General features: G+C 46.7%; 1 long non-coding RNA gene across 1 annotated transcript in view; it reads left to right on the plus strand.

Moving 5' to 3' along the window:
• The first annotated feature begins 723 nt into the window (after nt 1-723).
• Nucleotides 724-19611, plus strand: part of LOC138358441 (uncharacterized) — a 95066-nt gene continuing 76178 nt past the window's right edge. Inside the window, exon 1 of the long non-coding RNA XR_011225379.1 lies at nt 724-786. This is a non-coding gene — a long non-coding RNA (uncharacterized lncRNA). The remainder of the gene's footprint in view (nt 787-19611) is intronic.

Below are 19611 nucleotides of genomic sequence, written 5' to 3' on the forward strand. Positions count from 1 at the left end.
ACCTAACCTACCTAACCTACCTAACCTAACTTTTTCGGCTACCTAACCTAACCTAACCTATAAAGATAGGTTAGGTTAGGTTAGTTAGGGTTGGTTAGGTTCGGTCATATATCTATGTTAATTTTAACTCCAATAAAATAAAATTGACCTCATACATAATGAAATGGGTAGCTTTATCAGTTCATAAGAAAAAAATTGGAGAAAATATATTAATTCAGGAAAACTTGGCTTATTAGGCAAATCGGGCCATGCATAGTAGGCTGAGAAGTGCGTTCTGGCTACTAGGTACGACATATATATATATATATATATATATATATATATATATATATATATATATATATATATATATATATATATATATATATATATATATATATATATATATATTCTCTTCCTCTCTTCCGCGGAGAAGAAGAGAATAGTGACGTGGAGAGGAAGACAATAGTGACGCAGAGAAGCAGAGTGGCAGGAAAAATAAAGAGTCAAATGAAAGAAATGGAGAACGAAGATGGAAATGAAAGGACACAGTGGGAACGAGGAGAAGCAAAGAGAGATGGAGTGGAAATAGAGGACAGAGTGGCCCCCTGGATGAGGGGCCCCCCCTGGATGAGGTGGCCCCCGGAGGGATGTTTTCCCCTTTGGGATGGTCTCCCCTGGTGGATGACCCCCAGTGGGTGGCGGGTGTAGGGAGGGAGGCAGGCAGAGGCAGCCAGTGTGCGCCTGGACGCTAAGCAGTGAACACCGTGTTGTTGTTGCTCCGTCTCACCTGCTGCTGCTGCTCTGGTGAGCCGCTCTTTACCTCTCTACACCAGCCGCCGAGGCGCTCTGTAGAATCCTTCACTTGAAGTTGAGGATCGCCGTAGAGACCTTTAGTTGATGATATGGCTCCTTGTAGATTTATGGAAGCCTTTAGTTGAAGTTAAGGCTCCTTGTAGAATGCTTCATCAGGTAGCTAGTTCCTTCTAGACACCTTGATCTGGTTGTAAGACCCTCGTAGAATCCTTGATCTGGTTGTTGGTCCCTTGTAGAAGCCTTGATCTGGTTGTTGGTCCCTTGTAGAAGCCTTGATCCAATTTGTAAGCCCCTTGTAGAAGCCTTGATCCAATTTGTAAGCCCCTTGTAGAAGCCTTGATCCAATTTGTAAGCCCCTTGTAGAAGCCTTGATCCAATTTGTAAGCCCCTTGTAGAAGCCTTGATCTGGTTTTAGGTACCTTGTAGAAGCCTTAATCTGGTTGTCGGTCCCATGTAGAATCCTTGATTAGGTTGTAGGTCCCTTGTAGAAGCCTCGATGTGGTTGTAGGTCCTTGTAGAAGCCTTGATCTGGTAGTAGGTCCTTGTAGAAGCCTTGATCTGGTAGTAGGTCCTTTGTACAAGCCTTGATTTGGTTGTAAGCTTCTTGTAGAAGGCTTGATCTGATTGTAAGCCTCTTACAGAACCCTTTATCTGATTGTAAGGCTCCTTGTAGAAGTGCTAGACTGCCCCTATAAACCTTTATAGAGACGTTGAAGCTTCATGTATACAAAGCTTTTTCTCTGTGGCTGAAGCTCTTATGGAAGCACTAAGCAGAGTGGCCAGCTTCCTTGAGAGGCCTTCATGATTGAGGGAAGGCTGCGTGCTAAAAAGAGTTACGCAGACTGCTGCTGAATGCAGAGGATTTAGGCAGAGCGCGAGAGAGCCTTTCTCAGAAGCTATTGTTGGTGAAGCTGCCTATAGAATATTTTTTTCACTCAGCCAGTGATTATTTCTTTTATAGAAGAATTTGACGAGTGTGTGTTATCCATAAAAACCTTTAGCTGAGCGTGAATCAGTCTTTAGAAACCCTTAACTGAGCGCGATCCTCCAAATAGAAACCTCGAGTGTGAAACAGTCCATAGAAACTGTTAGCCGTGTGTAAAACCCTCTTTAACTGCTCCTGTTGCGAGTAACGCTCCCAGTACCCTTTTACAAGCCTTGCAGACCTTGCAAGGCTCTCCTCAGATTTCCTTAGATGTTGCTGGTGGCCGCAGCGGCCGCATGGGGCTCCCGCGAATATATTAACCCCCTCCTCCCCGTCCCGGGATCTGTAGTATGCTGTTTGTTGTGTTCATCGTGAACTCTACCATGGCGTTGTGGTAGAGTTCACTCCAGGAAACTTAGAATGTTGGAGGAGGACGTAGAAGAAGCCAGTGGTGGTGGCGGGGCCAATCTGTAGAACTGTTTGGCAGAGGTCAATTAAATGCTGTGCTTCTCTGTAGAAATATTAATTAAATACCGAGGTTCACTGATGAAATTGTAGTTGACTACAGAGGTTCACTGTAGAAACTCTTGTACTACTGAAACCTCTTTTATAAAAAGCCTTTAATCCTGACTTTTACTCTTTTATTATTAAAATATTAGTTGAGATAGTTATAGTTAGAGTGATAGAGTTATTAGTTAGAGTTATAGTTAGTTATATAGTTAGTTATAGTTAATTAGAGTTATAGTTAGAGTTATATAGTTAGTTATAGTTAATTAGAGTTATAGTTAGAGTTATATAGTTAGTTAGAGTTATAGTAAGAGTTATATAGTTAGTTAGAGTTATAGTAAGAGTTATATAGTTAGAGTTATAGTAAGAGTTATATAGTTAGTTAGAGTTATAGTAAGAGTTATATAGTTAGAGTTATAGTAAGAGTTATATAGTTAGTTAGAGTTAGTTAAAATATGAGTTAGTTAAACTCATAACTAACGTAAGTTTAACGCCTCTTCAGTAAACATTCCGTAGAAACATCTAACTTTACCCATCAACACTCACTGTAAAAATATTTAGCTGGCAGAGGTGTGTGTCTGTCTATAGAAACCCTTGCTAATAACAGGTTCGGTTAGGCTTCAGGGGGAAGCCTCGGGACCCTCGAGGGTGCAGCAGTACTCCAGGTTGCAATTCTTTTACTATGTCGTGGTGTAGTCGACTTGGAACACTCAGTGCATAGGTTCGAACCCTCGTTAAGGCGCCTGTGGATTTGTTATTGGATATATCACGTTATTGTGATATATAAAGCTTGAAGAAAACGTTTCTCGTGAAGCTTCTTGAATACAAAATTTACATTATAAAACATTTTTTAAGATAACATTTTTTGATGGTGAGTAATACTCGCGCCTTCCTCAAGAGGTGGTTCTGGGCTTGTGGAACCACCACACTGTACTGGAGGTGGTTCTGGGCTTGTGGAACCACTACACTGTACTGGAGGTGGTTCTGGGCGTGTGGAACCACCACACTGTACTGGAGGTGGTTCTGGGCTTGTGGAACCACCACACTGTACTAGAGGTGGTTCTGGGCGTGTGGAACCACCACACTGTACTGGAGGTGGTTCTGGGCTTGTGGAACCACCACACTGTACTGGAGGTGGTTCTGGGCGTGTGGAACCATTACACTGTACTGGAGGTGGTTCTGGGCTTGTGGAACCACCACACTGTACTGGAGGTGGTTCTGGGCGTGTGGAACGATTACACTGTACTGGAGGTGGTTCTGGACTTGTGGAACCACCACACTGTACTGGAGGTGGTTCTGGGCTTGTGGAACCACCACACTGTACTGGAGGCAGAGAATTTGTTTGTTGACCTGTTACCTCCTGGTCACTACCCCAGGCTGGTTGACTGTTGGAACCATCCATTGTAGAGTCCTTTGGTTGGTGACTGTTGGAAGTATTCTCTGTAGAGTCCTTTGGTTGGTGACTGTTGGAAGTATTCTCTGTAAAGTCCTTTGGTTGTGACTGTTGGAAAGGCCCCAGTTAGAAGTATTATAGCTGGTATTGCTCGTGAGCTTCTCTTCACAAGCTTCCAGCTGCGAAACCTTCTGAAACCTCCAAGAAGAAACCTAACGCTGAGGTGACGAGGTTTCGATTAACGGTTAACAGAGCACAGACTCTGGTGGCTCTGACGAGATCAGTGTGGAGACAAGTATGTGGTGTGAGGTTCCCTGCAGGAACCATCAAGTTGTGTGAGGTTCCCTGCAGGTACCATCAAGTTGTGTGAGGTTCCCTGCAGGTACCATCAAGTTGTGTGAGGTTCCCTGCAGGAACCATCAAGTTGTGTGAGGTTCCCTGCAGGTACCATCAAGTTGTGTGAGGTTCCCTGCACGAACCATCAAGTTGTGTGAGGTTCCCTGCACGAACCATCAAGTTGTGTGAGGTTCCCTGCAGGAACCATCAAGTTGTGTGAGGTTCCCTGCAGGTACCACCAAGTTGTGTGAGGTTCCCTGCAGGAACCATCAAGTTGTGTGAGGTTCCCTGCAGGAACCATCAAGTTGTGTGAGGTTCCCTGCAGGAACCATCAAGTTGTGTGAGGTTCCCTGCAGGAACCATCAAGTTGTGTGAGGTTCCCTGCAGGAACCACCAAGTTGTGTGAGGTTCCCTGCAGGAACCATCAAGTCGTGTGAGGTTCCCTGCAGGTACCACCAAGTTGTGTGAGGTTCCCTGCAGGAACCATCAAGTTGTGTGAGGTTCCCTGCAGGAACCACCAAGTTGTGTGAGGTTCCCTGCAGGTACCACCAAGTTGTGTGAGGTTCCCTGCAGGTACCACCAAGTCGTGTGAGGTTCCCTGCAGAAACCGCTCCTTGGGGTCAGTGCTGTGAGTCTCTAAATAAGGGTGTATAGATAGTGTGAGGCTTTACCTAGAAACCGTTTGTTGATAGCTACGATCGCAGTAGAAACCTGTAACTGAGAGCTATGGGTTACCTTTCACCCCGTGTGTGTGTGTGTGTAGAGAGAGTTTTACAGGGAGAAACTCTGTAAAGGTTTCTGTGTAAAACATCCTCTCATTTAGAGGTTTCTACAAAGGTGGGAGTGGGAGAGGAAAGATTTCTTTTGAAACATTCAACACGAAAGCTTCAAGCAGCAACGAAAGCCTCAACAACTGAATCCTCTAGGGTTCCTGAGACTCATAACTAAAGCCTCTGGAGGCCCTGAGACTCCCAAATGTAGCCTCTAGAGGCCCTGAGGCTCCCAATTGAAGCCTCTAGAGGTTTACAGGCAAACAACACTGCGGCTCCCAACTGAAGCCTCTGGAGGTCCTAAGGCTCCCAACTGAAGCCTCTAAGAGGCTTCGAGGCTCCCAGCTGAAGCCTCTAGAGGTCCTGAGGCTTCCCACAAAAGCCACTAGAGACCACGAGGCTTCTAACTAAAGCCTCTAGAAATGCTGAGACTCCCAACTGAAGTCTCTAGAGGTCTTGAAGCTTCCTTCTGAAGGCTCACTCATTTTCTCTATAATACGTCACGTTAATGTGATTTCTTTGTGCAAAAATAATAATAATAATAAATTTAGAAATACAAAAATGTATTACAATTTATTGATATGGCAATGGCATTTGAATACTTTATGTGACCACTAATCACATATATTGATTCTCTGACAAAGAGCGCGGAGCCGTTTGGGCAGTAGAGTGTAACACTTGAGTGAGGAAAGTTTGTGCGTGAGCGGCCGAGCGTGGACCCCCAGATCTTGACTCACTGACTCACCACACAGCAGCATGGGTACACTGCTGACAACACTCACCACAGGGCAGCATGGGTACACTGCTGACAACACTCACCACACAGCAGCATGGGTACACTGCTGACAACACCCACCACACAGCAGCCTGGGTACACTGCTGACAACACTCACCACAGGGCAGCATGGGTACACTGCTGACATCACTCACCACACAGCAGCATGGGTACACTGCTGACAGCACCCACCACACAGCAGCATGGGTACACTGCTGACAACACCCACCACACAGCAGCATGGGTACACTACTGACAACACCCACCACACAGCAGCCTGGGTACACTGCTGACAACACCCACCACACAGCAGCATGGGTACACTGCTGACAACACTCACCACACAGCAGCATGGGTACACTGCTGACAACACTCACCACACAGCAGCATGGGTACACTGCTGACAACACCCACCACACAGCAGCCTGGGTACACTGCTGACAACACCCACCACACAGCAGCATGGGTACACTGCTGGCAACACCCACCACACAGCAGCATGGGTACACTGCTGACAACACCCACCACACAGCAGCATGGGTACACTGCTGACAACACCCACCACACAGCAGCATGGGTACACTGCTGACAACACCCACCACACAGCAGCATGGGTACACTGCTCACAACACCCACCACACAGCAGCATGAGTACACTGCTGACAGCACCCACCACACAGCAGCATGGGTACACTGCTCACAACACCCACCACACAGCAGCATGAGTACACTGCTCACAACACCCACCACACAGCAGCATGGGTACACTGCTCACAACACCCACCACACAGCAGCATGAGTACACTGCTGACAACACCCACCACACAGCAGCATGGGTACACTGCTGACAGCACCCACCACACAGCAGCCTGGGTACACTGCTGACAGCACTCACCACACAGCAGCATGGGTACACTGCTGACAACACCCACCACACAGCAGCATGGGTACACTGCTGACAACACCCACCACACAGCAGCATGGGTACACTACTGACAACACCCACCACACAGCAGCCTGGGTACACTGCTGACAACACCCACCACACAGCAGCATGGGTACACTGCTGACAACACTCACCACACAGCAGCATGGGTACACTGCTGACAACACTCACCACACAGCAGCATGGGTACACTGCTGACAACACCCACCACACAGCAGCCTGGGTACACTGCTGACAACACCCACCACACAGCAGCATGGGTACACTGCTGACAACACCCACCACACAGCAGCATGGGTACACTGCTGACAACACCCACCACACAGCAGCATGGGTACACTGCTGTAAATCTGTCTTTAAAAAAAACAATATAGTGGAGGTCGTGGGCTTTCCCCGACAAACATGGAGATGAAATAATTGTACCGCGCCTGAGTTGCTCTCATGATGCTACAATCAGTTGCTGGTTCGATGCCTTGCAATCCATCCATCCAGCCTGGTTGATCAGTCCAGCCAACCAGGAGGCCTGGTCGACGACCGAGCCGCGGGGACACTAAGCCCCGGAAGCACCTCAAGGTATCCATTGTTTCATTTCGTTGATCGGTTGCACAAGTCTGGGAACAGAGACACTTATTAAAGTTTCATTTTGAGCTGAAAGCCAGCTCTAATAGCCGAAGGCTTAGGGGTTCCCCTTCAAGCTTAACCACACAATTGTCACAGGATTTGCTTAAAATCAATAGGCATTTTTGCGTAATGACGAAACCTGTGCATCTTAACGTCATGATGGCGGCAGTGTTTACATGCATGATAGAGTTTATGAGTCTTCCATCTCCACAACTCATGGATATTATTATTATTATGAGTCGCCTCGTAGTGCTCTGGTGCTCATAAACTCTTTAATAAAGGTAAACAAGCCGCTGCCACTGAGGAGAGATGTAAAGGTTTCGTTAGTGGATGAGGAAATGTTCGAAGGATCCTGGTTGTAACTTCTGGGAACCAGGGAACCCTCTACATGCTTTGTGACAACTTGTTATGTGTAAGGGAGTAGAGTGATTGTAGAGGCTGGGTACAGGTTGTAGAGGCTGGGTACAGGTTGTAGAGGCTGGGTACAGGTTGTAGAGGCTGGGTACAGGTTGTAGAGGCTGGGTACAGGTTGTAGAGGCTGGGTACAGGTTGTAGAGGCTGGGTACAGGTTGTGGAGGCTGGGTACAGGTTGTGGAGGCTGGGTACAGGTTGTAGAGGCTGGGTACAGGTTGTAGAGGCTGGGTACAGGTTGTAGAGGCTGGGTACAGGTTGTAGAGGCTGGGTACAGGTTGTAGAGGCTGGGTACAGGTTGTAGAGGCTGGGTACAGGTTGTAGAGGCTGGGTACTGGTTGTGGAGGCTGGGTACAGGTTGTGGAGGCTGGGTACAGGTTGTGGAGGCTGGGTACAGGTTGTGGAGGCTGGGTACAGGTTGTGGAGGCTGGGTACAGGTTGTGGAGGCTGAGTACAGGTTGTAGATGCTGGGTACAGGTTGTGGACGCTGGGTACAGGTTGTAGAGGCTGGGTACAGGTTGTGGAGGCTGGGTACAGGTTGTAGAGGCTGGGTACAGGTTGTGGAGGCTGGGTACAGGTTGTAGAGGCTGGGTACAGGTTGTGGAGGCTGGGTACAGGTTGTAGATGCTGGGTACAGGTTGTGGAGGCTGGGTACAGGTTGTGGAGGCTGGGTACAGGTTGTAGAGGCTGGGTACAGGTTGTGGAGGCTGGGTACAGGTTGTGGAGGCTGGGTACAGGTTGTAGAGGCTGGGTACAGGTTGTGGAGGCTGGGTACAGGTTGTAGACGCTGGGTACAGGTTGTGGAGGCTGGGTACAGGTTGTAGATGCTGGGTACAGGTTGTGGAGGCTGGGTACAGGTTGTGGAGGCTGGGTACAGGTTGTAGAGGCTGGGTACAGGTTGTGGAGGCTGGGTACAGGTTGTAGAGGCTGGGTACAGGTTGTGGAGGCTGGGTACAGGTTGTGGAGGCTGGGTACAGGTTGTGGAGGCTGGGTACAGGTTGTGGAGGCTGGGTACAGGTTGTGAAGGCTGGGTACAGGTTGTGGAGGCTGGGTACAGGTTGTAGAGGCTGGGTACAGGTTGTAGAGGCTGGGTACAGGTTGTGGAGGCTGGGTACAGGTTGTGGAGGCTTGGTACAGGTTGTGGAGGCTGGGTACAGGTTGTAGACGCTGGGTACAGGTTGTGGAGGCTGGGTACAGGTTGTAGAGGCTGGGTACAGGTTGTGGAGGCTGGGTACAGGTTGTGGAGGCTTGGTACAGGTTGTGGAGGCTGGGTACAGGTTGTGGAGGCTGGGTACAGGTTGTGAAGGCTGGGTACAGGTTGTGGAGGCTGGGTACAGGTTGTAGAGGCTGGGTACAGGTTGTAGAGGCTGGGTACAGGTTGTGGAGGCTGGGTACAGGTTGTGGAGGCTGGGTACAGGTTGTAGATGCTGGGTACAGGTTGTGGAGGCTGGGTACAGGTTGTGGAGGCTGGGTACAGGTTGTAGAGGCTGGGTACAGGTTGTGGAGGCTGGGTACAGGTTGTGGAGGCTGGGTACAGGTTGTAGAGGCTGGGTACAGGTTGTGGAGGCTGGGTACAGGTTGTAGACGCTGGGTACAGGTTGTGGAGGCTGGGTACAGGTTGTAGATGCTGGGTACAGGTTGTGGAGGCTGGGTACAGGTTGTGGAGGCTGGGTACAGGTTGTAGAGGCTGGGTACAGGTTGTGGAGGCTGGGTACAGGTTGTAGAGGCTGGGTACAGGTTGTGGAGGCTGGGTACAGGTTGTGGAGGCTGGGTACAGGTTGTGGAGGCTGGGTACAGGTTGTGGAGGCTGGGTACAGGTTGTGAAGGCTGGGTACAGGTTGTGGAGGCTGGGTACAGGTTGTAGAGGCTGGGTACAGGTTGTAGAGGCTGGGTACAGGTTGTGAGGCTGGGTACAGGTTGTGGAGGCTTGGTACAGGTTGTGGAGGCTGGGTACAGGTTGTAGACGCTGGGTACAGGTTGTGGAGGCTGGGTACAGGTTGTAGATGATGGGTACAGGTTGTAGACGCTGGGTAAAGATAGTAGGATACATGGAGTGTTGTGTTAGGGATACATGGAGTGTTGTGTTAGGGATACATGGAGTGTTGTGTTAGGGATACATGGAGTGTTGTGTTAGGGATACATAGGAGTGTTGTGTTAGGGATACATGGAGTGTTGTGTTAGGGATACATGGAGTGTTGTGTTAGGGATACATGGAGTGTTGTGTTAGGGATACATGGAGTGTTGTGTTAGGGATACATGGAGTGTTGTGTTAGGGATACATGGAGTGTTGTGTTAGGGATACATGGAGTGTTGTGTTAGTGGCCAACAAGAACACTTCTGTTGGCACTGTGATGGGGGTGAGGGGGTGCTCTGGGGGGGGTGAAGGGGGGGGGGGGCAGGCCACGTTTGGTGCCTGGTGATGAAGTCTTGAGGGTCTAACCAGTGAGAGACTGCAGGTGTCCGTCTGGCAAGCGACAATACAGATAGACAATGTAAGATAGGGTAGGCAGAGAGAGGTCCTGTATCTGCCATGGTCGGTCGGTCGGTCGGTCGATCGGTCGGTCGGTCGGTCGATCGGTCAGTCAGTCAGACTCTCCACTAAGGTGGGCCAGGTGGGGAAACTTTGAGAATACTGAACTTCCACATGACAATAAGTCCATCAACATGTCGCTGGTGTCAGAGGCTCAGACGTTGAGACCAGTCCAGCCGGGCGGGTCACAGACGGCCTCCTCCCTCCAGTCTCCACCTTCTCCAAATTCTGATCCATGATGGGATCAGAATGTTGGATTCTGATCACAAATATAAGAGTGAACATGTGCCTCATAGTAATAATTTACGCCCGGTGATGTCAAGAAGGTGTGAGATCCTTCACGGGGCTGTGAGTTTCCTGGCTGTCTTGCTTCTGGGTTGAGCACCTGCCTCTTCATGGTCATTGAGGAGTGAGACTTCAGTCCCAAGATGTCCACTTCATCCCTAATTGATGAAGAATTTTTACACTAATTTCTATGCTTGTCCGATTTGTAATGTCTTTCAGTCTTATTATGATCGCCTGTGTTTTTTTTTCAGCCGTAGATGCGACCTGCTATCGTCTTCCCCAGTTAGATATTGCTGAAAGTTTGCGATTAATGATCCTTGTAGAAGTTGGCATTTCTTCTTCTTCATATGTTTGTGTGCGGTTGTCAGCATTGTGCTTCAAGAATGAGGTATAATTGATCACTGAAGTAGACATTCCACAAAATAGGCCTAAGAACACTTCCCTCTGGTTTGCTGGCATCAATTGAGTGGCTCTCAGATTAGCCCCATTGACTCTCAATCCTTAGGGTCAAGTTCGGACCCTTAGAGTCCGAAATTGAAGGCAGTCCTTTATTACCTGTAAACTGTAGCCTGAGATGCCTAGTGGTTGAAGCTTTGGTAGTAATCCAGAGTGCCACAACTCACCAAAGGCGCCAGCAATAGCCAGTGCAGCAACACAGCTGATCTTGGACTCATCCGGTGACGATACCACTTCGTGGAGATTGATCAAGGTATCAGCAGCAGAACGACCTTTTCTAACACCAAATTGTCCTCCACACAGTAGCCGTTGATGGTCAAAAAATTACGTTAGTTCCTGAGAGATTATAATGCCTCAAGAACCAGATTTCTTGAGAGAGGCAGAGGTGGTGGAGGTGTGTGAGAGGCAGAGGTGTGTGAGAGGCAGAGGTGGTGGAGGTGTGTGTGAGAGGCAGAGGTGGTGGAGGTGTGTGAGAGGCAGAGGTGTGTGAGAGGCAGAGGTGGTGGAGGTGTGTGTGAGAGGCAGAGGTGGTGGAGGTGTGTGAGAGGCAGAGGTGGTGGAGGTGTGTGAGAGACAGAGGTGGTGGAGGTAGGGGAGGCAGGACCAACACGGCCACACAGCTCCGTAGCAGGCATGGGCTGACCCTATCTGGCCCCACCTCCTATGTCGAGTGCTTAAGGAGATGGAGGACTTCAATCTGTTCAGTAACCACTTCAGACAAGTTGGACCCAGCCATTGGCTATGTCGATATGGATGTCGTTAAAAATAAGGGACTTGCATCTTAGCAGCAAAATTATTTGCCATAAGTTGAGCTTTTCCAACTTGCTGGTTGCAACAGTCCCATCTACCCTGTTAGAGGCGGGATTGTGTCCTTGCCGATCACAAATCGGCGACCACCAGAATTCGGATTCAACTCTTCCTGACACATTTTTTCTTGTTTCTGATTCCCATCTGAATATTGCCCACTTGTTAATCTCTTTTTCATAACAAGATCATTTACAAATGTTCACGTTGTAAGCCGAAGGATGCCTTAGGAATCTCCTCCAGGCCTTGTTTCTGCTATCAGCTGCCACCCGATAACGATAACCAAGCCATGGCTGATGAGAAAGCTTGGTCACATATTACTAATTTGGAATATATATTTTTACTGAAAATCCAGCATATGAATGGTCAAAGAGCTTGCTTGGCTCTTCATGTCTACCCTGAAGCATGAAATCTCATTTAGATGATCACGGCTCTAAGTGAAGGGCTGTACAGTTCCCCCTTTGTCCCAAAGCCAGGTTGGTCGAGTGAGTTCTTCACCTCGATCTGTTGGGACAGTGAGTGTGGGAAGACAGCCTGGTGGTCTGATGGACCAACACACTCAGGGCTCCATAGTGTATTATGCTCACAGGTAGATCAGTTACGACAGGATCACAGGAACATCCTGAAATATGAATCGGGAAGCTCACACAATGTTTAGGGTTGAAACTGCAACAGTTCATCAGAGTCCCTGTGTATGAAACACTGGTTGCGGTCACCCACAGTTATATTGTGTTGACAGTTATGTTGCATTAGTAAGGAGTCCACACTGCTCAGGAAAAGAGTTGTTAGAGAAGCCTTCTGCTATTAAGGTCAGTAATTGCGTATACAATAATTAAGATTTTGGGGTTTATGCATGCTTTGAAGAACATTATTTTCAGATGAATAGATATGACTACACCAAAAGATTGGGCGTCTACAGACTTACAGAAGCACACTGCAACTCCCCTCCTTCCCTGCCCCCCCCCCCTGGGCCAGCCTGTCTTGACGCATACATGATGTATGGCCGACAATATTAGCAAAGTTCTCAGGAGTTCTGTCATCAAGAAACTCTTCCAACACAACAACCCACATCAGGACGACGAGAGTCCACGAGGCTGTGTGCCAGACCTCCAACACTGGTAATGAAGCCGTGACTGCTGCCAGATCATATGCTAATAGACTGACTCCTTGGCGTGTGCCCGTTGTTAGCCAACACGGAAGTCAATGGTGGGTGAGAGGCTTGTAGCGGTGCGTAGGGCTTACATATGCTCAGGAAGCCACATAGGTACCTGCAGAATTTGCATGTGGCCAGCAGGCGGTCTCAGTATGTTTTGAATGGTCCGAGATTAGGTCTCTGAACATTTCTTCCTGTATCCCCAACTTTTTCTTTCTTTTAAATTTTGAGCGGCATGACCCCGGACGAGAGCAAGTAAAACAGGACCTCAGCTGCCGGGTAGAGAGGCTGCCTACAGGCTGGTCACTGCCTGTACTCAGACACCCATCCGGAAGTTGAGTCCCGTGTTGAGCATGTTGCTGGCGATGATGGTACTCGTGATGCAGCCTCGCCCTGCCCCCCTCCCCTTTCTCTCTCTCTCTCTCTCTTTATCTATTTCTCTCACTTACTATCTCTCTTTCTCTCCCTGACTCTCTCCCTCTAGAGAGAGAGAAGCATTAAGGTAATCTAGTGATGAAGTGGGCCGCCTTTGAGCGCACAGCCGCCTGCTTGCCCAGTAAGGTGCTGGATAATTCCTACACCTTCAACAAAGCTCATTAATGCACAAGAAACAATATTAAGATTAAAAGATAAAACCTATATTGGCAGCCACACCAATATTCACAACAGAAAATATCAATCACAAACCGTAATATGAAACTTAAATGTACATGAATGGTAAGCTTTTTTGGTGGTTATTTATTTGTCAACAATCGTCTTGTGAGATTTCTTAGTATTTTTTTCACTTGCTTCTGGAGGTTTCTGAGCCTGCAGGGTCACTATGGACCTGCTCTGTATGTCCCCCAGCCTGCAGGGTCACTATGGACCTGCTCTGTATGTCCCCCAGCCTGCAGGGTCACTATGGACCTGCTCTGTAAGTCCCCCAGCCTGCAGGGTCACTATGGACCTGCTCTGGAAGTCCCCCAGCCTGCAGGGCCACTGTGGACCTGCTCTGTAAGTCCCCCAGCCTGCAGGGTCACTGTGGACCTGCTCTGGAAGTCCCCCAGCCTGCAGGGTCACTGTGGACCTGCTCTGTAAGTCCTCCAGCCTGCAGGATCACTGTGGACCTGCTCTGTAAGTCCCCCAGCCTGCAGGGTCACTGTGGACCTGCTCTGTAAGTCCCCCAGCCTGCAGGGTCACTGTGGACCTGCTCTGTAAGTCCCCCAGCCTGCAGGATCACTGTGGACCTGCTCTGTATGTCCCCCAGCCTGCAGGGTCACTGTGGACCTGCTCTGTATGTCCCCCAGCCTGCAGGATCACTGTGGACCTGCTCTGTAAGTCCCCCAGCCTGCAGGATCACTGTGGACCTGCTCTGTATGTCCCCCAGCCTGCAGGGTCACTGTGGACCTGCTCTGTAAGTCCCCCAGCCTGCAGGATCACTGTGGACCTGCTCTGTATGTCCCCCAGCCTGCAGGGTCACTGTGGACCTGCTCTGTAAGTCCCCCAGCCTGCAGGGTCACTGTGGACCTGCTCTGTAAGTCCCCCAGCCTGCAGGATCACTGTGGACCTGCTCTGTAAGTCCCCCAGCCTGCAGGGCCACTGTGAGACGGCGAAAAAAGGGCTGTTGTTGTATACTGTATCAAGGAGCGTGCAGTCTGCCCCAGGGCAAGCAAATTTGTATACCACATTGGTTTTCTTGTGTGTACCGGGTCTGCAGGCCAGGCAGGATGTCAGGATTATATTCCTTTCTTTCCAGTTGTCTTACTATAAATTGAATTTATTGAAAACATCTTATAATTTTTAATTTCTTTAAATAATTTAGATTATCTGTTTCGTTGATTTTGTAATGAATATTGAAGTAACAGCTACCCCCCTTAAACCCCCCCCCTTTCCCCACCCCCTTCCCCCCCCATAAACCCCTTCCACATTTTTTAGGAAGGGAATTAGATCACTTGCGTTGACCTAGTAGATAGTTACCTTGAAGTACAGAGTGTGGACGAATCTTGAATCCATAATCGCAAAAGTCATTCGTCTCCATCTTCCAAAACATTGATAGATCAGTAAAATGTGCACAACGCGGCTTACAAAGAGTGTCTCATCTCTGACGAATTTGACTTGAGTTATTTTCTTAGGAGGCAATAGAAGTGTGTGTTGGGAGGGAGGAGCTTGGGGTACAAGGAAGAGGGCTGGGGGGGGGGGGGAAGGCCTCCACATAACAATACCCTTATGGTGAACAACACAAACAGTTCAAGTCTTACTACACAAACAGTTCAAGTCTTAGAAACAAAATAAACAATTTTAATGCTCTCGTCTGCACACTAGATATTACTGCAATAACCGAAACGTGGATGAATGTAGACAACAGGTAACTATTGGCTAAGTATCAAATAAAGGGATTTAAATGATTTAACATAGACATATTAGACGTTAACATAGACATTTTAGACGTTAACATAGACATTTTAGACGTTAACGTAGACATTTTAGACGTTAACATAGACATTTTAGACGTTAACATAGACATTTTAGACGTTAACATAGACATATTAGACGTTAACATAGACATTTTAGACGTTAACATAGACATATTAGAAGAGGAGGTGGGGGGGGGTAGTCAAATACATCAGGGGAAAATTGTAAATGTAGTGTCATAGAGGGATCAAAACTGACCCCCCCCCTCCCACACAAACTATTTGGTTAAAATTAAATAAAAATATCAATAATCTGATAATAACAGTGACGTACACCACCACCAAACGTCGGCAGAACGGACTCAGAGCATCTATAGGGTGAAATATCTAGAATTCTAGATCATTTAAGTAAAACATATTTGTGTCATGGCTGACTTAAGTTTTCGTGTAACAAACTGAATGAACAAAAAATGGAATTTCAAAGCAGTTTTTTCTTTTTTAGAATTAGTTAACGATTATTTCCTTAAACAACTCATTAATTTAAGGAACCAACGCGGGATAACAATATGTTAGACTTAGTGTTAACTAACAGGGAATGGTTTGGAATTATCAGGAGAGAACGCCAAGCCATTACGACTATATAGCACTTGGAAGGGAATCAGGATAGGGATTTAGGATGGAACGGGGGAAAGGGGAGAGACAAATTAATGGCATGTAAATAGGGAGTGTGCAAGGGAACAGTGATCACAAGGAAATCAAATGTACCATAGAATGATATAAATGTTTAGGACAAAGTTCTGGTAAGGTGCGAGATTTCAGAAAAGCTGATTTGAATGGGTTAAGGAGTTCTTGGGAAGGATAGATTGGATAGACCTAAACCTGGAAGGTTTTGGTTCTGTCCTGGCACCCGATGTGACCCTGACAAGGGGTGACGTCACAATCCTGCCATGCCTCCTGGTCTCATGTGGTGTTATTTCTGTGTGCATGGTTTAGGACCAGCCCCTCTACAATTTTCTACGTGTAAATTATCATGTATCTCTCCCGTCTGCGCTCAAGAGAATACAGTTTTAGACATTTTAGTGGGGCCCAATAGTTTAGATGTTTTACTGAGTGGATTCTAACAGTAAAGGATCTCTGCACGCTCTCCAGGTCAGCAATTTCTCCAGCTTTGAAAGGGGCTGTCATTGTGCAGCAGTACTCCACTCTAGAGAGCACTAGCGTCTTGAAAAGTTTTATCATTGGTATGGCATCTCTAGTGTGAAAGGTTCTTGTTATCCAACCTGTCATTTTTCTTGCAGTTGTGACGGCTACTTTATTGCGTTCTTTAAAGGTAAGGTCTTCCGACATGAGTACACCCAGATCCTTTACATTGCCTTTTCGTTCTAAGTTATGATTTGACTGCGTTTTTTGTGGTTTCCGTTTTTATATTTTCATTTTTTCCGTAACGCATGAACTGGAAATTATCTTCGTGAAACGCAATATTATTTTTTAACTAAAGAACTAAACCTCACGACACTGGAAGACATAAGAGTTAGAGGAGACATATTTTTCACCTATAAAAGTCTCAGAGGAATTGACAGGGTAGATAACGATAAACTGTTTAACACGGGTGGTACGCGAACAAGGGGACACAGGTGGTAACTGAGTACCAAAATTAGCCAGAGGGACGTTAGAAAGAACTTTTTCAGTGTCAGAGTAGATGGAATGACAGATGGAATGCATTAGGCAGTGGTGTGGTGGAGGCAGATTCCATACACAGCTTCATATGTAGATTTGATAGAGCCCAGTAGGCTCAGGAATCTGTACACCTGTTGATTGACAGTTGAGAAGCGGGACCAAAGAGCCAAAGCTCAACCCCCGCAAGCACAACTAGGTGAGCTCATGTGAACAATGAACTGTCTGGGGCATGAACGACAAGCGAATAAATTAATAGATATTGAATATATTTCAGTTTGCGATTCGATATTGGTATTTATATAACAATTAACATATTATATATTATTCATGCACGTGATAAATGGGCCTCGCAAAAAACTTATTAATAAGATAAATCCTAATTCAAAAACCACTAATGGCGAGTTGACAGCAAAAAATATAGGAAACATGAAATTATCGAGAATTTTGTTGGAAACAATTAAGCTGAAATCAGGTCATCACGAAGTAGTAAATAAAAGCCAGAACTTGTAGACAATTAGCCTAGTCTAACTTTGGCTTAATCCTACTGAGAACACAGTGGGAAATGGACTCTATTTCTTAAACTTAACACTTCATATTTACTGGTTAAGTTTCCAGACTCTCTTAATGTATTTACTGATGCCAATATTAAAACACAAGTCTGAAGGTAATACAAATTATTGTTTAATTGGCAATGACACCGTTTCCTCAAGAGGCTAGACAGAGTAGACATCTGCCCTCCTTGTTGTTTTATGTATCCTAGTTTGTCTAGTTTGTTGTGTGAATTTGAAATATGGCTAGACTTGTAATGATGAATGGTGTTTGTGTTAGTGGTGCTTGTGTTAGTGATGTTTATGTTAGCGGTGGTTGTGTTAGTGATGTTTGTGTTAGTGGTGCTTGTGTTAGTGGTGCTTGTGTTAGTGGTGTTTGTGTTAGCGGTGTTTGTGTTAGTGATGTTTATGTTAGCGGTGGTTGTGTTAGTGATGTTTGTGTTAGTGGTGCTTGTGTTAGTGGTGCTTGTGTTAGTGGTGTTTGTGTTAGCGGTGTTTGTGTTAGTGATGTTTGTGTTAGTGATGTTTGTGTTAGTGGTGCTTGTGTTAGTGGTGCTTGTGTTAGTGATGTTTATGTTAGCGGTGGTTGTGTTAGTGATGTTTGTGTTAGTGGTGCTTGTGTTAGTGGTGCTTGTGTTAGTGGTGTTTGTGTTAGCGGTGTTTGTGTTAGTGATGTTTGTGTTAGTGATGTTTGTGTTAGTGGTGCTTGTGTTAGTGGTGCTTGTGTTAGTGATGTTTGTGTTAGCGGTGGTTGTGTTAGTGATGTTTGTGTTAGTGGTGCTTGTGTTAGTGGTGCTTGTGTTAGTGGTGTTTGTGTTAGTGGTGGTTGTGTTAGTGATGTTTGTGTTAGTGGTGCTTGTGTTAGTGGTGTTTGTGGTAGTGGTGTTTGTGTTAGTGGTGTTAGTGGTGCTTGTGTTAGTGGTGTTTGTGTTAGTGGGTGTTTGTGTTAGTGGTGTTTGTGTTAGTGGTGTTTGTGTTAGTGGTGCTTGTGTTAGTGGTGCTTGTGTTAGATGTGCTTGTGTTAGTGATGTTTGTGTTAGTGGTGCTTGTGTTAGTGGTGCTTGTGTTAGTGGTGTTTGTGTTAGTGGGTGTTTGTGGTAGTGGTGCTTGTGTTAGTGATGTTTGTGTTAGTGGTGCTTGTGTTAGTGGTGTTTGTGTTAGTGGTGCTTGTGTTAGTGGTGTTTGTGTTAGTGGTGCTTGTGTTAGTGGTGTTTGTGTTAGCGGTGTTTGTGTTAGTGATGTTTGTGTTAGTGATGTTTGTGTTAGTGGTGCTTGTGTTAGTGGTGCTTGTGTTAGTGATGTTTGTGTTAGCGGTGGTTGTGTTAGTGATGTTTGTGTTAGTGGTGCTTGTGTTAGTGGTGCTTGTGTTAGTGGTGTTTGTGTTAGTGGTGGTTGTGTTAGTGATGTTTGTGTTAGTGGTGCTTGTGTTAGTGGTGTTTGTGGTAGTGGTGTTTGTGTTAGTGGTGTTAGTGGTGCTTGTGTTAGTGGTGTTTGTGTTAGTGGGTGTTTGTGTTAGTGGTGTTTGTGTTAGTGGTGTTTGTGTTAGTGGTGTTTGTGTTAGTGGTGTTTGTGGTAGTGGTGCTTGTGTTAGTGGTGCTTGTGTTAGATGTGCTTGTGTTAGTGGTGCTTGTGTTAGTGGTGTTTGTGGTAGTGGTGTTTGTGTTAGTGGTGTTTGTGTTAGTGGTGTTTGTGTTAGTGGTGCTTGTGTTAGTGGTGCTTGTGTTAGTGGTGCTTGTGTTAGTGGTGTTTGTGTTAGTTGTGCTTGTGTTAGTGGTGTTTGTGTCAGTGGTGTTTGTGTTAGTGGTGCTTGTGTTAGTGGTGTTTGTGTTAGTGGTGCTTGTGTTAGTGGTGCTTGTGTTAGTGGTGCTTGTGTTAGTGGTGTTTGTGTTAGTGGTGTTAGTGGTGCTTGTGTTAGTGGTGTTTGTGTTAGTGGGTGTTTGTGTTAGTGGTGTTTGTGTTAGTGGTGTTTGTGGTAGTGGTGCTTGTGTTAGTGGTGCTTGTGTTAGATGTGCTTGTGTTAGTGATGTTTGTGTTAGTGGTGCTTGTGTTAGTGGTATTTGTGTTAGTGGTGCTTGTGTTAGTGGTGTTTGTGTTAGTGGGTGTTTGTGGTAGTGGTGCTTGTGTTAGTGATGTTTGTGTTAGTGGTGCTTGTGTTAGTGGTGTTTGTGTTAGTGGTGCTTGTGTTAGTGGTGTTTGTGTTAGTGGTGCTTGTGTTAGTGGTGTTTGTGTTAGTGGTGTTTGTGTTAGTGGTGTTTGTGTTAGTAGTGTTTGTGTTAGTGGTGTTTGTGT

This window comes from Procambarus clarkii, chromosome 1 (assembly GCF_040958095.1).
Source record: "Procambarus clarkii isolate CNS0578487 chromosome 1, FALCON_Pclarkii_2.0, whole genome shotgun sequence".
In the NCBI taxonomy this organism is placed as follows: domain Eukaryota; kingdom Metazoa; phylum Arthropoda; class Malacostraca; order Decapoda; family Cambaridae; genus Procambarus; species Procambarus clarkii.